Source organism: Ipomoea triloba, chromosome 10 (genome assembly GCF_003576645.1).
Source record: "Ipomoea triloba cultivar NCNSP0323 chromosome 10, ASM357664v1".
In the NCBI taxonomy this organism is placed as follows: Eukaryota; Viridiplantae; Streptophyta; class Magnoliopsida; order Solanales; family Convolvulaceae; genus Ipomoea; species Ipomoea triloba.
In genome coordinates, this window is record NC_044925.1 from 12,118,665 (window position 1) to 12,127,233 (window position 8,569).

Here is an 8,569-nt window from a genome sequence, read left to right on the forward strand (position 1 = left end):
GCGCTGGACCTTAACAACTCTAGGATGGGATTTGGCTTTGTAATTCGTGACTCTGCTGGGCACTTCATTGTCGCAAGATGTCTCCCAGCATGCAGCAGCATTTTTAAACCCCATGAAGCAGAAGCCATAGGGGTGAGAGAGGCTCTAAAGTGGTTGAAATCCATGCAGCTTGACGATGTCCTTCTCGAAAGTGATTGCTTACAGGTCATCAATGGCATCAATGAAGATCATGAACCTATTTCATCTTTTGACCTTTTAATTTATGATATTAAAAACTTAGCTAGAGATTTCTCTAATTTAAGCTAACTTTCTGTTTGTTAAACGGTCTGCGAACGGGGCTGCCCATGTATTGACTAGGGAAGTCCTGTCTAAGTCTGACTGTATTGACTGTTCCTCGTTCCTTTTTCTTCCATTGCTCACGCTTTGAACTTGGATCGTTATTAATGCATTGTTCTCTTCTTTTTTGTTTTCCAAAAAAAAAAAAAACAAAAAAATTTATTAGGCCAGAGCCGGACTAGGGGCCCTAAAATTTTGGAGCCCTGTTACACATCCCTAAAATCTGGCCCTGAGAGGGAGAGAATGAGGGGAAGATTTGAAAAAGAAAAAACAAATTATTAGCACGCCAACCGGGCACGCTTGGTGCAACAAACAAGCACTTGAAAGAGATTTTTTTTTTTATTTTTTCTTTTTCAATACATAACTCACAAAAACCTTCTGTGCAATTTTATTTACTCTTTTTTTTCTCTTTTCTCCCTTCTCTACCCCTAATTTAACCCTTCTCTCCTCCACCAAAATAAAATTAAAAAAACCACCCAAAACCTCAATCGGTGATACTCAAATTATTCTAATGCTTGTCTAGAGTACATATATAGTTGAATAAATTACTCTAACTATTCTCGCAAATGTCGCATCTCTACACTTGTTTAAGTACAAATTTCCCTTCAAGTTAAAAATAAAAATAAAAATAAAAATAAAAATAAAAATAATAATAATAATAATAATAATAATAATAAAAGGACCTGATTGATTGGCATTAATATAATTTTTAGTTAGATGCCAATAATTAAAAGTTATTGACAACTAATCAAATCAGGAAATTTAAGGTGAGTTTTGTAGTCAAAGTAATGCATGAATCATTTTCCACGAACCAATTATATCTCTACCATAATTATTATTACTTTAGTAGGTTAAACATGCAAACGGCAGGTATACTTGATGCTGATAAGGGGTTGGTGGATTATTATTATTATTATTATTATTATTATTATTATTATTTAATATTTAATTATTACATTGTATCCTCTAGAAGTGTGATCAATCAATTAATTGAAAATATACGCAGTTAAAAACTTATTGTTTAGTTTAACTTATGAAGTATATAATAAAATTAAGCCTTATTCTTGTGTGAGATGTCTTACGTACACGTATCTTTATATGTGAGACGGATCGAGTCATGTGGGGTCAATAAGAAAATATAATTAATGCTTATATTCAAAAATATAATACTAATCTATACTATTAATAAAAACAAAATCATCCTTTTCAAAAAAAAAAAAAAAAAAAAAAAAAAACAAACAAAATCATCCATTTTAACTTTCCGTCTAAAACACTCATATACTAATAAGGTTTGCGTAATATTGTAAAATATAGTAATACAATTCCTATTCGTACTATAATTATACATTAAAATAAAGTAATACAATTCCTAATACAATATATTTTTCCTACTTTCCTATTCGTCAATTCTAGATTAAAATTACAAATCATAATAATATAGTGCATATACTTCCCTGCAACATAATCTATCTATACTGTACTACTAATAAAAACAAAATCATATCCGTAATACAGTTCTAGATACTTATTATTTAACAGAATCTCCAAATAATAATATTAATTGAAGTTATACTATAAATATTTTACTAACCTTAATACAATTGTACATGAAACATGCATCCTTATTTCTGCAAGTAATAATAATATTGAAATTGCACTATAAATACTCTCTTAATCGTGAACAATTCTTTCATCGATTGTTTTTTTGTTCTTCCCTGGTATTTTTGCTATTTCTCCTTATCGTTGACTAATGGAGTCTATATTTTTGTCTCTGCCTACGACCTATCCCCCAAGACGATTGAATTATTTCAATATTTTGGATTGATTATTATAAGATGAATTATTCCCTTCCTCCGCCGAGTCTGCCATTTCCAAGCTTGGACTCCAGTGAAGCCAGAATCCAAGGGAGAGGAACAAATCTGCAAACACCCAGATAATACAGACGGAAGTGCATAATCAAAATGACCGGAAAAATCATAGCTCTAAGACGCCATTACGGGATTAACACAGTCTAAAAAAGGTTAGCAAAACATGAAGAAACTCTCGCCGGCAAATTCTTATTCGCCGAAAAATTCCACCAAAGCTCAACTAAACACTAAAACCACCACCCACCAACCATCCAGGATTCCCAACCGCTAACCAAAAAAGCCATCAACCACTAGCCAAATTTGTGAGCAAGAACACTAGATGACTGGTCATATGAGCACAATATTCAACCACACCAGGAAACACGAAACCAACATTCTCACATTTTTTAGAGCACCCATCCATGAATGGTAACTAGAGAGAGCACTCTAACTACAACCAAGGTCGTGAGCTTTAACACTAAATGAAACATGGCCAGCCAAAGAAGAAACCGATGCTTACCATCGATGAGAAAATAATACCCATTCACAATATTGTCTCCTTTGACAAAATCAGACCACCGGAAATTTCCAGACCACATTTGCACAGAGTAGAATACGCAAATAACATAGTCGGCGTGAACAAAACCACCGGAAAAATTGAACAACCCACACTACCAGAATTTTTCAGTTGTTCTTATGAACACAAAATACCTTTGGACCCTCTTCCATTCCCAAAGAGAAAATTTAACAATAGAGGGGTAGTGAAAAATGAAGTCACCTGAGAATGACTTATCGGAGAAACTGAAGAAACCCCCTTGCTGAAAAAAAATTCTTGGTCGCCTAAAAGATTCATCTGACCGGAGACACCTTTTTGACCGGTTGAACTCTTCAACAGCTGCTAGTGGACAACCGAAGAAAGCAGTTGAATCACCAACATAATTCTATAAATAATTCGCAAATGCATGCCGCATTTCTTTTGTGTAAATCCAGTCCATAATATTGAAATAATTCATATTCGATTGAGGAAAAACGTAAGAACGAGAGCAGTAAGGGAAAGAATTCAAATGGCAGATCGGACAAAGGAAGAGAAAGAAGCAATAAAGCTCCAAGAATTACAAAAGTGCATTTTCGTATGTGAAATTCCAATTATACTCCTGGTCTAAACGGAGTTTATTGTGATTAACTAACAGAAGGAATAAATCGACAAACGTCTCAATAATTGAGGGACCAAATGTGTCCAAATTGAAAGATATGGAGAACATTTCAAATGTGTTACTAATTGAGGGACCAAAAGTGTGTTTTTCCTTTTTTTAATGATAAGAAATGTTATAAAATTTAAATTATTTATTTATTAATATTTACGGGTGATTTCCTCAGGGAATTTGCAACCATTTGCAAATTTTCAAAGAGTTTGTCGAAAAATTCAACAAACTCTTGAAGAAATGGAAAGTGTATGATATTCACAATTTCGTTGTGCAAACGTTTCACATGAGGTTTAAGTCGTGCAAGCACAAGTACATTATGAAAGCGAACAACGACACTTTGATTAGCCTTACGGATCAAGATGAATCCGATTTTCCCGAACACATCTTCAAACTCAAGGATTTTGGATCGTTGAAGGCTCCTGGAGGTGTGGATACTAATAAGCTAATTGGTAACTTTTTCTTACAATTTCGTTGTGCAAACGTTTCGCATGATATTGCCCTTTAAGTTCCAATGTAAACAATTTCCGTTGATGCTTGCATATGCCATGACTATCAACAAAAGCAGGGCCAAACAATAACTCACGTTGGGTTATCGCTGAAAAATTGGTCTTTAATCACGGTCGATTGTACGTGGGTTTTTCCCAAGTCACTCATCCTGATGGCCTGAAGGTGTTAGCTTTAGACAATGATGGACAAGATTTTGTGGTTATGCCGTGGACCTAGGTCCACCTTGCAAGGTGGACCTGGGTCTACTTTCACATACACTATACTTTATATTCACAATTTGTAAACTCCGCATTCACACATTACAGGATTATATGTTTAGTAATTATATTACCACTGTTATGCATTTACACATTCAAAACTCTATATTCACAGGTCCTATACTCCACATTCAACTTGAGAACTACACATTCACACATTACAGGGCTACAAGTTGCTAGAACTTCTTAACTCTATTACAGATTCACCCATGTATAACTCTACATTCACGATTTCTATACCCCATATTCACAATTTGAAACCTCCACATTCACACATTTCTAGACAACTCTACATTCACACAATCATAAATCTACATTCACGATTTCTATACTCTACATTCACACTTTGAAACCTCTACATTCACACATTTTTGGACAACTCTATATTCAACAATATGTTTACTAATTTTTTTTAAAAAAGAGACAAAAACGACGTAGTTTTGGACCCAGGTCCACCTTGCAAGGTGGACTTGGGTCCACAGCATAATTTGCGTTTTGTTACTGTAAACTCGAAAAACTTGAATTGTATATTTCAAAATTCAAAGTATATCGGTTACAATGAAGTAGTATATATCAAACGATGAAGGGTACAATCTCTGTATAGAAGTCCTCTGATTCTCTACTAGAAGTATGCCGACTTGAAGTGTGTCGAATTCGGAATATGCCGAATTGGAAGTGTGCCGAGTTCAGAGTGTGCTGAACTGGAAGTATGCCTTGTTGTGCCGAGTTCGGAGTATGCCGAACTGGAGGCGTGCCGAGTTATGCCGAGCTCTGTCGAGCTATGCCGAGTTCTGTTGAGCTATGCCGAGTTATACCGAGTTTGGAGTATGCCGAACTATGCCGAGTTGTGCCGAGCTATGCCGAGTTTGGAGTATGCCGAATTGTGCCGAGTTCAGAGTATGCCGAGTTCGGACGTATGCCGAGCTGTGCCGTGTTCGGAGTATGTCGAACTAGAAGTATGCCGAGTTTAGAGTATTCTGAACTGGACTTATGCCGAGTTGCGCCAAGTTCAGAGTATGTTGAACTAGAAGTATGCCGAGTTCAGAGTATGTTGAACTGGACTTATGCAGAGTTGGAGGTATGCCGAGTTTTGTACTCAAACGGCGTGCTCCTCAGTGCAGATATACTGCAGGCGTGCTCCCGGTGCAAATAATTACAGGTGCTCGGTGCAAATAAATTGCAAGCGAGTCCTTCGTGCAAATAAATTGCAGGCGTGTCCTTCGGTGCAAATATGTTGCAGGCCCTCAGTGCAAATAATTGTAGGTGCTCGGTGCAAATAAATTGCAAGCGTGCTCCCGGTGAGATGCAGATCTTTAGCCAATTATCAGCACGACCCAATAACATTATTTGAATTTTCAGTGCTAACAAATTGCCCCTTCAAGACTTGTTTGGCGTGCTTCAAATGCAAAGAGAAGGAAGTCTCGAAATTAATAGTTGCCCAGGAGTCCAAATTTGCAGTCCATGTTCGTAGGGAGCACCCCAATAATTTATATTTTGATTGAAAAGGCCCAAAAAACCATATCCAACAGCCCAATTGTGTCCACAATTCTATTAGAGGTCTGTTTCATTTCCTCTCCTAACTTTAGCCAAATTTAATTTTAATTTGGCCAAAATTAATTCCTCAAAATCAGAAAATTGAACCACAGCTCATCACGCTCAATTTTGGTCATATTCCCTTAGGGACACAATCCTTATCCCATCATGACTTGTAGTAACCAATTATTTCCATGGCAAACCATACTAATCATTTCTTCCCACCCGATCCACAAAATTAAAATTTGATAAGAATTGGGTAACAACTTGATATCACGAGCCTCGTGCTAAGGAGTCTTGAAAAACACGAGATAGTTTCGACTCATGTCATGGAATCTCTTTTAGCTTCATCCTTTTAAAATCTCATAAAGGGTTTGTCCCAACTTATCAGTAAAAATTGCATGTGAATGTGACACTTCTGTTACTGAGGCTATCGAAGGTTTAGTCAATGCTGAGACTAGAGTTTCAAATACCGAGGCAGAAGTCTCTCGCACTCAAGAATTGGCTATGTTGATGCTAGAAGATGAAGAGAGCCTGAACCAGGCTAAAGGAAGCTTAGAAGCATGTAGAGATGTCATGCTTAGCTTCAGGCTTTTCTTTTCCCAAACTCTTGATAATAACTTCTCATTTCATCTGCGCGCTTTTCTTTTAGCAACAACTCGTATACTTCTGCCCTGACTCGTTAAACGGTTGTCTTGACATACCACACATGCAACATGAATTGGATTTGTTTTTGTTATGACTGAACTTAGATAATTTGATTTCTAAGCTGCCTACGTACCCCTATGAAGGAGATCAAGTCAAACGTAGTTCAGATGATATTTATTTTAGGTAAAGCCGTTCACAGTTTTAACTCATGCGGGCTAGGAGCGTCTATAATTTGGGCCCACCCATAGACAAAGCGAGATGCATTAGCAGTTTAACCACGTGTTGCATTTTTGGTGGACGAGTCATTCATTAACTTTCCATGACTCGCGTCAAGATACAATTGCTCGCAACCTTATTTATAAATATTCGCACAGGTTTAGGGGGGACATAACTCAACCCTTTGCGTACATGGGACTCTTGTTGATTTGCCTTACCTCTGCCACCGGCTTCGGGGATAAGCGTTCCCAACTTCCAAGGCTCATTAGGATTATAGCCAGCTTTAGCTAGAAGCTTATAAGCGTTAGGGTCAAAACCCTCAGTACGCTTGGTGGCCAAAACTTGGTCCGCTTCATCTATTTTAAGTGTGTCAATTCTTGCAAGCGGGAAGATGAGCTTTGTAGTGTGTTGATCCACTTCCACAACTTCCTTTCCCTTTGACTTTAGTTGGGAATGCAGGTTGTAATTGCTTTTCTGGGCATCTTCCACAAAGACCTGTTTCTTTATATAGAACTTTGCATCCGCAAAGTAAGATTCAGCCTCTGCAAACGGCCTTTCATCGGCGACTACCTTTTCAATCATGCCGTTCTTTTCATATATAAAGCATTGATGCCAAGACGAGGGAACCACCCCATTTTCATGTATCCAAGGCCTTCCGAGTAACAAGTTATAAGATGTCCCCGCCTCTATGACATGGCAGACAACACTTGAACTTAGGCCTCCGACTCTTAAGTTGAGATTGATGATGCCGATTTCTCTCTAACCTCCTTGGTTAAAGCCTTGTATCATTAGACGGCTTTGGGCGAGCTCATATGAAGATCCACCAAGGTCTTTTAGTGCTCGGAGGGATAAGATGTTGACAGCTGAGCCTTGATCAACTAGAATTCTTTTAAGTTTTTGCCCCCGTGTGTAGCCTTCGACAAACAGTGGGCGATTGTGTGGCGCACCTCCAAGTAACAAGTCTTCATCCTTGAAGGTAATTTCTGCGGAGTAGGAAGCTGCCCTATGCATTTGCACTTCCTCATCTTCGGTGTGTTTAGGAGATGAACATTCTCCTACATCCACTTGCCTATCATTAGTATTTAGGCAGGAGCTAATATTGTCTGCCCCTTGTAGATTAAATCCCTTTGGCATATATTGAGCCAAAGGAACTGATGCTCGTGGCTGCTTGACATGCCCCTTCATCTTTGATCTACGGGCATGACCATTTGTTGAGGTTTTTGCAACCCAATTATTCATTGTGTGCCTTGGATATCTCACAGGCTCACTTTTCTTCTTTCTATGAGTGACAATCACCCATTTTCCTTCAGATGTGCTATCATTTTGCTGTGGTTTTGAACTTTGACCAACAGCACGTTTAACAGTGAACGGGAGTGGATGCTTTCGTTGCCTCCCATATTCCTTCTCAGTACACAAAGGAGCAAACCGTCCAAGTGTAATTGAGATTTGATTTGCGCTTGCGTTAGCATCAGCAAGCTCAATTTTCCCGTCTCTGGCCAGTGCCATAACTTCATCCTTGAAGATAAAACACTGTTCAATTGGATGACCCAGAAGGCGATGGTACTTGCAATAATTTGGGTCATTCACCCTTGAAGCCTCATCAGGGCGTCTCATCTCGGGCAATTCAATGAGCCTATATTTGAGTAGCTCATCAAACATAGGAGATGCATCAGAATCCAAGAAAGGATACGCTTTCTCCTATCTCTCTTCAAGAGTCGGCCTTCTTCCTCCCCTTGACGGGCCAGAAAATGGTCTCAGCCTAGGCCTTTCATTTGCTTTAGTGAAGACTGTCATTGGTGTAGCCTTCACAGTCATTGCTTCCTTTTCTTGTTTTGGAAAGGGTTTATTACCTCTCTTGAATTCTTGATTTGCAGGAGCTTTGGAGGAGTTGGGCAAGTTTAATACATTGAGCCCTCCCCTAGCTTCGATACTCAACTCCATGTCATGAGCACGACTGGACAACTCCTCGAAAGACTTTGGCTTAATCCCTTGTAAGATATAGGAGAGTTCGAAGTGCATG